The sequence below is a fragment of the Orycteropus afer genome, unplaced genomic scaffold, assembly GCF_000298275.1.
Source record: "Orycteropus afer afer isolate SDZICR_OR568_19922 unplaced genomic scaffold, OryAfe1.0 scaffold00171, whole genome shotgun sequence".
Lineage (NCBI taxonomy): Eukaryota > Metazoa > Chordata > Mammalia > Tubulidentata > Orycteropodidae > Orycteropus > Orycteropus afer.
In genome coordinates, this window is record NW_006921758.1 from 2798234 (window position 1) to 2812678 (window position 14445).

General features: G+C 38.6%; 1 pseudogene; it reads left to right on the forward strand.

Annotated features, from left to right (window-relative positions):
- The first annotated feature begins 1100 nt into the window (after positions 1-1100).
- LOC103202015 overlaps positions 1101-14445 on the forward strand; it is an 86479-nt pseudogene continuing 73134 nt past the window's right edge.

Below are 14445 nucleotides of genomic sequence, written 5' to 3' on the forward strand. Positions count from 1 at the left end.
AATGCCTAAGGCACTTGACTGCTAATCAGAAGGCTGGTGGTTCAAACCCACCAGCCACTCCTTGGAAGGAAGATGGGGCAATCTACTTCCGTAGTGATACTGCCTCGGCAACCCAAGGAGGGGTTGCTATGAGTCAGGGCCAACCCAACACACATAACAACAACAACAGTCCCAAAGAAATACCTGAGTACTGCCAACAGAGGTAAAGTTTCAAAGTGTGTGGGTATTGGGGGGCTGCACACAGGACTGGTAGGAATTTCTTAAAACAAAAACAATCAGTTGCCGCTGAGTCCACTGTAATTCATGGTAACTCTGTTCATGTCAGAGTACAACTATAGCCCATATGGTTTTCAGTGGCTTTTTGGAAGTTGAACGTCAGGACTTTTTTGTCTGAAGTGCTCTCAGATGTACGGGAACCTCTAAGCTTTTAGTTTGCAGCCAAGCATGTTAACTCTTTCCACCTCCCAGGGACTCCTACAACAGAACACATACCACAAAAAGTAGCCAAGTGGCCCAAAGATGCCCTAAAGGAGCTAGAAGGAGCAAGCAAGGAGTGTACATCACATGCAGGTAATGGGAAAAATGCTCATAATAGTAACTGCAGGGGCAGGAGGCAGATAGCTGTGAAGTTGCCTATGTGACAGTATTGCACAGTACTCAGCCTAGGGTCACAGTCTGGACCCCTCCTAAACCAGACCAGGGCCTTCTTGCTCAAGGCTCTGTAAAAATGAAGAAGCCATCATCAATGGCTGCCTGGAGGTTGACAAGATGTCTCCGCTCATCACATTTACCCAAGTAGTTACCCATTTTTGGCCTGTATCTATTTTCCTGATATTTTGAGTCACATGTTATCTCTTAATTTTACTTATGTGTTTTGGAAGCTTCATAGCTTCTCCGTTTATTAAATCTTCTTTCTGCTTCTTCCCAGAAGCTCCTCTTTAAAAACACATAAACAGTTCAATGTGAAAATTAGCTGTGGTTGATTTATAATTCATTCTGGAAGAGCAGCTTTTAAAAAGACAGAGGGAATTAAGCTGAGTGTTAGACTTGAGATGTGTGTGCCTCCCTCGGCTTTTGAATTAGATGGGTTTAATGGGAACATGGACACTGAGGCTGTGGGCAGTGGACAAAATCTATTGGCCCTGCTGATACTAAACATTCCAGCTGCGAGCAGAATTCATTTTGGAATACATAAAGTGAATGAGCCTGGACAGGCTTTGAAGCACCGTTTAAAAGACCTGGCCTGTCCCCACCTTCATCAGTCCACCAGGTATCTCTTCTGTTGAAACTCTGCTCTTTCTCAAAGAGAAACTCAAATCCTAAAGCCCCTCGTTGCAGCCTTCTGAGGAAAGTAATTTTGAAATGTTCATTGTTGTCCTACTGAGGATCAACACTCCCTCCACATACTGAAGGGAGGGACTTTCAGGTTGGTTAGCAGGTGGTGCTCCCATAGCCCCAGTTGAGGAATCATTAACCCAAGTGGAGAACTAGTAAGTGTAAGGACTGTTTAAATTCAAAGACATGAGAGAGTGATGGAGTCTACATTATTTGTCTATGTTGTTTTAAGTGGTATAGTTGTCCCTCATTATCTGCAGATGGATTGGTTCCACGAGCTCCGCCTCCTACATACCAAAACCCACAGATGCTCAAGTCCTTTATATAAAATAGCATAGTATTTGTATATAACCTATGACATCCTCCCTTATACAATCAGCCCTCCACATAGTATACTCCACATCTATAGATCTAAACAACCACAGACAGAGAATATTCAGGGGATGGGGAGAGCAGTTAAGTGGTCAAAACAATCCCTCAAAGGCTAAGAGAGATGTTGAATTTACATAACATTTATGCTGTATTAGGTATTTAAGTAATCTAGAGATGATTTTAAAGTATGAAGGAGGATGTGCATAAGTTATATGCAAATACTCAGCCATTTTATATTATGAACTTGAGGATCTGTGGATTTTGGTATCTATGGGGGTCCTGGAACCAATACCCCATGAATACAAAGGGCTGAATATACTTTAAATCATCTCTAGATTACTTATAACACCTAATATAGTGCATGTGCTATATAAGTGGCACTTTATGCATCCTCTTAGCTTTTAAGAGATTGCTTTGATCGCTGAATTGCTTTTTTATCCCCCCACCCAAATATTTTTGATCTGCATTTCGTTGAATTCACAGGTGCAGAAACCTTAGATATGGAGGACTGACTGTATTAGCAAAACCACCAAAGTAAACCAAGAGAAAGTTTGAGCAGAATTCTATTAGAAGAAGAATCACACTGGAGAAAAGAAGGTGAAAGGAATGTCAAAAAAGAAAAAGTAGCTTTAAAGAATCTGTTTCAGCAATTCTCCTTTTATTAGAGTAAAAACATACCCAACTACTATGCATAAGGCAGTTTCTGACAAGTTTATCTACTTTATTTAAAAGAGGTTCAAAATTATTTTAGAAGACAAAATCAGTAACTATAAGAAAAAGAACAGCTCCTATAATAGAGTTATATATGCTGTCTTATCTTTAGCTCAGAAGAATCACCCCAAAGGATGATACCCCTGGTGCACATAACACATCCAAGATTCTGTGTTTGATAGTGAACCCCAGGGGTGTGTCTTGAAGGCTTGGATGTGCTATTTAAGGTCACCCTGAGAGGGCAGCCTGGTCTCAGCTTCTGCAAGAAGACTTGGTCATTGAGAAAAGCATGCATATCTTATTGGAGCCCATTTATGTCTTTGCCATTACTAACTCTTGGTGCTTCATATATCCTTCATATGATATACTTAATATTTCTGATATTTATTACTTTTTTAATGTTCAAATATCAAAGGTAACAAGTCAATTCCAAGAATTTATAGATCTAGATCGTACTTCCTTACAATCTAGGAGCAGGGAAAAAAATAATACTATTTAATTTCTTCATACATGGAATCTGCCTTCTCATTTTAGCTGCCCCTCCATGATTACAGTTCTCATACACACACACACATACATATATATATATGTGTGTGGAGCTCTGGTGGTATAGTGGGTAAGATATGCTGGCTGCTAATTAGACAGTCAGCCATTCAAACCCACCAGCTGCTCTGTGCAGGAGGAAGATGAGGCAATCTATTTCCATAAAGATTTATATCCTTGGAAACCCAATGGGGGTCACTATGAGTCAGAATTGACTATGGCAGTGGTTTTGGTTTGGTTTGTAAACACACACATACACACACACATGTCTATGTTATTAATACAGGAGTCAAGGTAGTAGTTACCCCCACTAAGAAAAGAGGATTATCTTTGGAGGGGCACATCGAGGGCTTTGCTGGGTTGCTGGAAGCATTCTACTTTAAAAAAAAAAAAAAAAAATCTGGTTAGTAGTTTCATGCTGTTTGTTTATAATTATTTATTAAATTATAAGTGTTTTCTTTATGCAATAAAAGATGAAGAGACCAGCAGACTTGGTTTCAAATTCTGGCTATACCTCTTACTAGCTGTATAGTCTTGGGCAATTCTACTTTAGAGTTTCCTCACGTTGTACCATTATCTTCATTTCCAATGACCAACCTAATCTCCCTCCGAGCACTTCATTCTCCCAGGGTAGTAAAAGAACACATACGTACACACACATTCCCTAGACTGAGTAGTTTCACATGCAGTACCTCTTTTAATCCTGAAACCATTATTCTCTGAAATACTTTACCATTCTCATTTTATAGTCAAGGAAACTGATATTCTAAAAGAAAAGTAAAGTAAGCTTTGTATATCTTCTTTGGACAGATGTCTATTAAAATCCTTTGATCTTTTTTTTTTAAAAAAAAAAAACTGTAGTTTAGGTGAAGTTTACAGAATGAATTTGTTTTCACTGTATGTACAGTTTGTTTCTTGACATTGCTTGAAATCCCTCAATGTAACAGCACTATTCCCACTTCCTCCCTGGGTACCTTGCTTCCATTCATCCTTTCCCACCCCTTCTTGCCTTCTGAGCCTCATTTTTGACCAAATGCTGCCCTTCCAGTCTTGTTTGGTTGACTGTGCTGAGGAGCACACTCTTGCCCACTGTTAATATTCACGTAGGAGGCCTATCTACTGTTTGGCTGAAAGCTGATCCCCAGCAGTCAGTTGAGTTCCAGGCTTGAAAGGTATCTGAAGGCCACAGTCTCGGAGGTTCTACCAGTATCTCTCATGCTAGTAGGTCTGGTCTTTCTTAAGATTTTGGATTTTGTTTTTCCTTTCTTCCCTTTCTGTCCAGGACCTTTTGTTGTGATCCTGATCAAAATGGTCAGTAGTGGTAGCTAAGCATCATCTAGTTATTCTGGGGTCAGGGTAATGAAGGCTGTGTTTCATCTGGTCTATTCATCCTTTGGACCAATTGTTTCCTTGAGTCTTTAATTTTCTTCATTCTTCTTTACTGCATACAAAGAGAGACTAATTATTCACATTTTAGATGGCGACTTGCAAGCTTTTGTGATCTTTTTTTTAATTTTATTGTGTGTGGGTGCAAATTTACAGAGCAAATTTGTTTTACATTCAACAGTTCATGTACATTTGATTTAATGCCCCATTTATTACCCCTGACCATAACTAACTCTCCTCCGCTCCTCCATCCCTGTGACTACTGGCTGCCTGTGCCCTTCTTAATTATTCACTCCTGTCTGTCCAGCTTTCTCTTTATGCAAGTGCTGGCCCTCTGGTGCTTCATGGCTGATTGCTCTAAGGGGTGCATCTCCCTAAAGTAGGTGAGTACATCACTCTAGGGTAGGCGTTCTGCATATAGGTCTTTCTACTATTGGGTTATGATCATTTCTCATCATTGAGAAGTAAGAGTTCTTTGTATATCCTGTATATGTCTTTTATCAGATATGTGATTTGCAAATATTTTCCCTCATATTGTAGGTTGTCTTTTTGCTTTCTTAATGGTCTTTCTTGAAGGTCTTCCTTGAAACACAAAAGTTTTTATTTTGATGAAGTCCAAATTAGCAGTCTTCTCCAATATTACGTGTGCCCTTTGGTATAACTGAAAATTCATTACTTAACCCAAGATTCTGACTATTCTTTCTTCTAAGAGTTATTTCCTTAGTTTTCACATTTAGGTCCTTAATCCACTTTGAATTAATTTTTGTGGGTAGTGTAAAGTAGGGGTCCAACTACATTCTTCTGCTTGTGGATCTCTAGTTGTCCCAGCTCAATTTGTTGAAAAGACTATTCTTCCCACATTGAAATGTCTTGTTGTTCCTATAATATTTTGCAATAGTACATTTAGAAGTTGGTAAAAATATTCTTTATGAGTGTGGTTTGTTATGTAGGACAACTGAAAAATAGAAAGATACTCATATTATTATTTACATACATATATATTTTAATAAAGTATATATATATATACATGTTTAGCTCTCTAAACTAAGATGATAACAGAGTGCTGGTTAGATATGCTGTTTTCCTTAATTGGGAGTGGGTAGAAGGCACATTGAAAATCATCTGACATATTAAAAGAAATATATCTGTCAAAATAAAGGCCTTTGATTACAGAGAATATAAACCAAACCCAAAATCAAACTCACTGCCATCAAGTCAGATCTGACTTATAGCTACCCCTCCTTGAGTTTCCAAGGTGGTATCAGTACAGAAGTAGATTGCCCAATATTCCTTCCAAGACAGAGAATATGGAAGACCCATAAATGAATAGGGGAGGATAAGACTCAATCTGAGGTGAGAGTTTAACAGGTAGAATTAATAGACCAAAAAGTACCACTTCATAAATTAGTCTGCATCCAATTGAGAACACAAAGACTTTAAGTATGACAACCCAAAGGATCAGTCTCACTGATTATGTTCCCATTGGAACTCCTGAGTAATGCTCCTATTGGTCCACTCATTTACCTCTGAGCCCAGGAAAACTGCAGGTTCATGTTATTAACTATTTGAATACAAATAATTTGAGCCAAGAACCAGTTAAAATATGCATAATCTCCCTTCCCTTTCCACAGCGTCCTTTTCTGGTGTTAATTTTCTGAACAAATAGAGTTGGGGAGAGAAATGAGTAATTTATTACGACTTCTTTTGTCTTTGTTCCTTAAGTAGCCTTGGTACAAAACTCTCAATTACAAAGAAAAAAAATAAGAACTTTAATTAAGATTTTTGAAATCCAAGTGAAAAATAATCCCTAAGAGCATTATCTCATCCTCATCTGCATTAAAATGCATCTGCCACTTGTGGACCCACTTAAACAGCCTTGTAAGATCCCTCTGTCATCCAGCTCCATCTGCTTGGCTCTTCTAGTTTTACAACTTCTACAAACATGAAAACTTCATGAGTCTGAGGTCCCAGACAAGTCATTCATTAAGACTAGTCTTATCAATAATGACACAAATTTTGGGATTCTGGATTGAGGAAGGGGAAACTATACATGATTTTTTTGGGGGTAAGTGGGAAATTTTAACATCAACTATTTACTAGATTGGATTGATACAATGGCTGCAAAAATGGACCCAAATAAAGCAATGATTGTGAGTATGGCACAGAACCAGGCAATGTTTTGTTCTTTATGCACAAGAGCACTATGAATCAGAGCCCACTCAATGGCACTTAACAACATTTACTAGATAAATTTACTGTGTTATCTTAAATTTATTGAGGATGATAATTATATTGTGTTTATGCAGAATATCATTGTTCACAGAAGACAAGTTTTACAATAGTTAAGGGTGAATGTCGTGATTTCTGCAACTTTATTTCAAATAGTAACTTTATTTCAAATTTATTCAAAGAATAAATTACAAGGAGAAAGGGGTGAAAGGTATAAGAAATATGCAAAATGTTGCATATAAAATTGACATTGTCGACATAAAATAGTCAGATATAGACACGCTTCACTTTTCAAAAGTTTGTCCCCAAGCTCCTCACCCAATAACTATATTCAACATCTCAGCATCAAGCCACCAAAGCTTTGAACTGTGTCTGTGAACAATATATGTTAGTGCTACTTTAGGATTTCTATGGTTTGGGTTGGCAGGTAATTTTTGGAGTCTGAGAAATGCTCAAAAATTTTTCCTATACATATCCTATACAAACCTGGGGTTTTTGTGGCAGTATCTCTAAGGAAGTAGATTGCCCATTCTTCCTTGTGAGAAGATTATCCACTATAACCACTACACCACCAGATTCTACATTAGGACATAGTCAATTCCTTTTTTCTCTCTGCATCTCCTCATCTCTCTTCCCTTTTCTTTTACTGCCATAATTTCTCTTGATTTTTTCATGTAAATTTGTTTGTATACTCATTCTCTCTCTCTCTCTCTCTCTCACTCCTCCCTCCCCCCCCCCTTCCCTCACTCCTCTTGCTCCCCTCTCTTCTCTCTTCTCTGTCTCTCTCTCTCAGTTTGGATTTTTCTCCTGTTGACACCTTCAGGATATTTTCCTCTATAGCTCCCACAATAAACACAACATTAAAAAAAAAAAAAAATTATTCCTAAAAGGAATGCTATTGCTAGTTGCTGAGACTTTTTTCACCTTACTATATATCCCTGGAAGCTGCTTAACACATTGCCTTGTGTGTAGTAAACATTTAGTAAATACTAGTTGCTGTATTGCTCTTCTTATTCACGAATATGGAATTTTCTACCAGGAGTTTCTCACAATTAAAAAAAAAAAAAAAAAGGAAAAAAAAAGCAAATATAATAAAGCTCTGGTAATTGTACAATTCAGTTTAATTTCACTTAGAATATATTTTGATGAGCTGCTATTTGGGAGGAGGGTAATCTTCCTATTTCAGTAGATAATTTGGAAATGGAATTATTCTTTGGAATTTAATACTAAGCTTCAAAAACCAAACTCACTGTCATCGAATCGATTTTGATTCATAGCGATCCCCTTTGGATTTCTGAGGTAGTAAATATTTAGTGAATCTATATATATTCATCTTCCTTCCATGGAGTGGCTGGAGGGTTTGAACAGCCAACCTTCTGGTTAGCAGTCAAATGCCTTAGGCATTATGCCACCAGAGCTTCTTCAAACAAAGACTAGGATTTTAAAAAGCATCTCATCATTGGCAATACAAGATCATGTTTTAGAAAATGTCTTTTTTCTCTCCTTTACTATTTTTGAACCACTTATCTCTCAATCTGCCTCCTCCCTACCCTCTAATCCCTCTCATACACTTTATTTACATTTACCAAGACATTAAAAGTCCTGTCAGCTTAAGGAGGAAAAGGAAAACCAAGTAAGTAGAAGCTGATTTCTCATCTGCTTTGAACTTCAGACATCAGGAGCCTTTGGAGAGAAGGAAATAGGAGTTAGGAGGAGTTATCTAGAGCTCCAAAAGCAATGAATAGAGAATAAAGGGGATTCCATCTTTGGGTGAGAGAAAGCAACATCTTCAATCCTAGACATCAACTTTCTTTTTCTGATAATGCAAAATTGTTAAAATCTTCTCATGGTCATATTTGAAATTAACCAGGATGTCACTGAAGTCTTTCTAATGTCTTTCTAATATTATATACAAAAAGATGAACTTATCAGAGTAGAAAATGCAGAAGAATGTCTTAAAGGAAAAGGTAGCACTGAGCCTTGTGAAGGGTAGGAAAGAGAAGAGGAAATGTAAGGAAAGAAGGAAGAACACATCATGAAAATTGGACATCTATGAGAAACCATACAATAAGATGGAGGTGTAACACAAGACGTGTCCGAAAGCATAATTAGAGCATCACATTTCACATTTTTGCCTTTGGAAAAAGGACTATGTTAGAGTCCTCTTGTGTGGAAGACCCTGCCTCATATAGACCTTAAGTGCACAAAATGTTTTTATTTCATGCTATGGAGTCCCATTGCATTAAAGGATACACATTTTGGATCAAACGATTCCAGGCTTACAGTGTCTTTCCAGACTATGACTACTGGAAGCAAGGACAAATAATTGAAATATCTGTTAAAGTGGCAGGTTAGAGGGGAAATAAATTGAGTTATGGAGACATTTTATGTCCCTGGAAATAAATGGTTCAATGGAAAGAAGAGTGTAGACCTGTGTTCTTGTCCCATCTTTGCCATGTTCTAACTATGTACTACTAGAGAATTCACTGAACCTCAACTTACTCAACAATAAAATTAAATAATAAGAATATGTATTCAGGGTTTATTGTGAGGCATAACTAAGGAGAAAGTGTGTAAGTGCTCTGTAAGCTTTCAAATGTTATATATAATGGGTTACTGTTGCATATATACACTTGTTTTCCCTTAGCACAGGACAGGTACTGTTCCAGTTTTGCTCAGGTACAATTCCTCTACATTCCTGCCTGAGTGAAATTTTCATACTTTTTGAACATCAACAAGAAAAAAAAAATGAAGAGGAAGAGAAAAAATAACTGAATACAAGGAGCATCCTTACAATAAATACCAATTCTCTTTAAATGGGGAGAAAAGAATCTTTCACTATTCAAAACTCTAGATAGCATCCCTCTTTAGGGAAACATAAGCAAGTTGAAACATATATGTCCTGGCAACAAATCCATAAATTACAACAAATACCTGTATCTTTTGGATATTTGGTCTGCTAATTATCCTCCAAAGTTTAGATTGGACAGCTGCTACCTGACTTTGTTTAGTACCCAATATGGGATGCTTTTGGCAGAGAAGTAGTTTCTCTTTTCCCACCAGGAAAATGGAAAATGAATTGAAAGACTTTACTAAGAATTAGTAAAACATAAAAAAAAAACTGTAGCTTTAGGTGTTTGAATCTTGGATTAATGGCTGAGGTTTAATCACTGAGTGAATGGAGAGTGCTGCTGTAAAAGGATGATTAGTTGAAGAGGGAGCAAAGATAGGAGAACATTTCAGTGAGGACTAGACATGCTAGTAGTTAAAAGAATAACTTGTATGTTTAACAAAATCTGCATTTAATTTTGGCATGTATATGAAAGGAGACATCTGGAACTTGGGTGTTGATGTTGAAATTACCAGCAGCATCTGTTCATCCTTAGTTTTACATCTTAAATCAGAGCAAAACTACATTACATTGCAGATATCTGGGGTAAAAGCATAGATGAAAATATGACATGCTCTATTTAATATGCAAGTGTAAAAAAAAATACTATAATAATATTCTATTTTAGTTCTAGCTTCTATTTGTATCTACTAATTGATATGATTAACAAATTATTTCATTTTCTATATAATTCATGATTTATAGAAATATCAAATATAAACACTAAACTGTCTTTTTTTTTTAATCTGTTGTTGTTGTTAGGTGTCGTCAAGTCATCTCCAATTCATAGTGACCCTATGCATGGGAGAATGATATACTGCCCAGTCCTGTGCTAGCCTCTTTGCTATACCTGAGCCCATCAGTGTAGCCACTGTGTCTATCCATGTCATTGAGGGCCTTCTGCTTCTTCGTTGGCCCTCCACTTTACCAAGCTTGATAGCCTTCTCCAGAGAATGATTCCTTTTGACAACATGACCAAAGTAGGTGAGTTAAAGTCTGGCCATTCTCGCTTCCAAGGAGCATTCCAGCTGTACTTTCTTCAGAACAGATTTGTTAGCCCTTTTAGTACACCATGGTACTCTTAGCATTCTTCTCCAACACCACAACTCAAAAGGATCAACTCTTCTTTGGGCTTCCTTATTCATTGTCCAGCTCACATGCATGAGACAACTAAACCAAACCTATTGCCATCGAGTTGTATGGGACTCACAGCGACCCCTCCTTGGGTTTCCAAGGAATTATCACTACAGAAGTAGATTGCCCAACCTTCCTTCTGAGGAGTGGCTGGTGGGTTTGAACCGCCAACCTTTTGGTTAGCAGTCAGTGCCTTAGGCACTACGCTATCAGAGCTCAAGGCAACTGAAAATACCATGGCTTGAGTCAGGTGCACCTTAGTCTTCAAGGAGACATCCTTGTTCCTCATCACTTGAAAGAGGTCCTTTGCAGCAGATTTGCCCAGTGCAATACGTCGTCTGATGCCTTGACTGCTGCTTCCACCGGTGTTGATTGTAGACAAGTAAATGAAATCCTTGACAACTTCAATCTCTTCTCCATCCACCACAAAGCTGTTTATTGGACCAGTTGTGAGGATTTTTTTCTTTATATTGAGGTGTAATCTGTACTGCAGACTATAGTCTTTAATCTTTGTCAGTAAGGGCTTCAAGTCATCCTCACTTTCAGCAAGCAAAGTTGTGTCATCTGCATATCGCAGGTTGTTAATGAGGCTTTCTAGAATCCTGATACCATGTTCTTCTTCATATAATCCAGCTTCTCAGATTATTTGCTCAGCATACAAGTTGAATAAGTATGGTGAAAGGATACAACCTTGACACACTTCCTTCTTGATTTTAAACCATGCAGTATCCATTTGTTCTGTTCGAATGACAGCCTCCTGATCTATGTACATGTTCCTCATAAGTACAATCAAGTGTTCAGGAATTCCCATTCTTCTTAATGTTATCCATAATTTGTTATGATACACACAATGGAATGCTTTCACATAGTCAATAAAACACAAGTAAACATCTTTCTGGTATTCTTTGCCTTGAGCCAAGATCCATTTGACATCAGCAATGATATCCCTCATTCCACATCCTCTTCTGAATCCAGATTGCATTTCTGGAAGCTCTCTGTCAATATACTGCTGCTATCAGTTTTGAATTATCTTCAGTAAGACTTTACTTGTATGTGACATTAATGATATTGTTCGATAATTTCCACATTCTGTGGGATCACTTTCTTTGGAATGGGTACAAATATGGCTCTCTTCCAGTCAGTTGGCCAGCTAGCTGTCTTTCAAATCTCTTGACATAACTGACTGAGTGCTTCCAGAGGGGCATCCATTTGTTGAAACATCTCTATGGGTATTCCATCAATTCCTGGAGCCATGTTTTTCACCAATTCCTTCAGTGCAGCTTTGACTTCTTCCTTCAATACCATTGGTCCTTGATCATATGCCAGCTCCTGAAATGGATGAACATCGACCAATTCTTTTTGGTATAGTGACTCTGTGTATTCCTTCCATCTTCTTTTGATGCTTCCTGCATCGTTCAATATTTTGAATCTTTCAGTATTGCAACATAAGGCTTAAATTTTTTCCTCAGTTCTTTGAGCTTGAGAAATGCTCAACGTGATCTTCCCTTTTGGTTCTCTAACTTTGCACATTTCATTATAGTAATTGGCTTTGTCTGCTCGAGCTGCTCTTTCAAATCTTCTGTTCATTTCTTTTATCTTGTCATTTCTTCCATTTGCTTTAGCTACTCCCCACTTAAGGGCAAGTTTCAGAGTTTCTTCTGACATCCATTTTGGTCTTTTCTTCCTTATTCCTTTCCTGTCTTTTTAATGACCTCTTGATTTCTTCACAGATGATGTTCTTGATGTCATCCCACAATTCCTCTGGTTTTTGGTCACTGGTGTTCAATGCATCAAATCGATTCTTTAAATGGTCTCTAAATTCAGGACGAATGTTATCAAGATCATTTTTTGGCTCTCGTGGACTTGTCTTAATTGTCTTCAACTTCAACTTGAATGTGCATTTGAGCAGTTGATGGTCTGGTCCACAATCAGTGCCTGGCCTTGTTTTGGCTGAAGATATTGAACTTTTCCATCACCTCTTGCCACAGATGTAGTCAGTCTGATTCCTCTGTATTTCATCTGGTGAAGTCCACGTGTATAGTTGTCATTTATGTTGTTAAAAAAAAGGTATTTGCAATGAATAAGTCATCAGTCCTGGAAAATTCTATCATGCTATCTCCAGCATTATTTCTTTCTCCAGGCCTTATTTTCCAACTACTAGTGACTCTTGTTTCCAACTTTTGCGTTCCAGCCATCAGTGATAATCAGCACATCTTGATTGCATGTTTGATCAATTTCAGACTGCAGAAATTGGTAAAAATCTTCAATATCCTTATCTTTGGCTTTGATAGTTGGTGTATAAATTTGGATAATAATATTAACTGGTCTTCCTTGTTGACATATGGATATTATCCTATGACTAACAACATTGTACTTTATGACAGATCTTGAAACATCTTTTGTGACAATGAATGCCACACAAGTCCTCTTCAATTTGTCATTCCAGGCATAGTAGATCATATGAATATGATCTACTATGATCTGGTGGTCTGATTCAAAATGGTCAAAACCAGTCCATTTCAGCTCAGTAATGCCTAGGATATCAATCTTTATGTGTTCCGTTTTATTTTTGACAACTTCCAATTTTCCTAGATTCATACTTTGTACATTCCATATTTCAATTATTAATGGATGTTTGCATCTGTTTCTGCTCATTTTGAGTCATGCCACATCAGTCAATGGAGGTCCCGAAAGCTTTACTTTATCCATATTGTTAAGGTCGTCTCTACTCTGAGGAGTCAGCTCTTCCCCAGTCAAATTTCGAGCTTCTTCCAACCTGATGGGTTCATCTTCCAGCACTCTGTCAGACAATGTTTCAGGGCTGTTCATAAAGTTTTCTGGTAATATATCAGACAGTGTTTCACTGCTATTCATAAAGTTTTCACTGGACAGTTCTTTGAGAAGTGGATGGCCTCTTCCTTCTTCTGAGTCTGTCTAAGCTCAGAAGCTCCACTGAAATCTGTCCACCATGGGTAACCCTGTTGGCATTTTGCAACATGGTGGCATAGCCTCCAGCCTCACAGCAACATGGAAGCCACCACAGGACAACAAACTGACTGACAAGTTTGTCTCCCTTCGATGTTCCTAACCCCTCTGCACCTACCTACCTCAGGCCCTAGTCTTAATATAGAGCCACACATAAGCAAAAAGTAGACTCCAAGCCCCAGGCTTGCCTACCTCAGGCACTGGCCTTAATACAGATCCACACCCAAGTGAAAGACCCACCTACCTCAGTCCCCAGCCTAAATAAAGAGCCACACCCAAACGAAAAGCAACCTCCAAGTCCTTGGCCTGCCTACCTCAGGCCCCAGACTTAATATAGAGCCACACCCAAGCAAAAACCAGCCTCCAAGCCCTGGGCCTGCCTACCTCAGGCCTCTGCCTTAATATAGAGCTACCCCCAAGCAAAAACCAGCCCCCAGCCCCAGGCCCACCTACCTCAGCCCCCCCACCTTAATACAGCATCACAACCAAGTGAAAAAGCAGCCTCCAAGCCCTGGGCCTGCCTACCTCAGGCCCCTGCCCTAATATAGAGCCACCCCAAGCAAAAAGCAGCCCCCAGCCCCTGCCCACTTACTTCTGGCCCCTGTCTTAATAGAGAGCCATACCTAAGTGAAAAGCAGCCTCCAAGCCCTGGGCCTGCCTACCTCAGGCCCCTGCCTTAATACAGAGTCACACCCAAACTAAAAGCAGCCCCTAGCCCTAGGGCTAGTAATTAAAAATGTAATCTGTTGTTGTTGGCCGACTTATAGCGACCCCTCCTTGGGTTTCTGAGGCAGTATCACTATGGAAGTAGGATTGCCCAACCTTCCTTCTGAGGAGTGGCTGGTGGGTTTGAACCACCA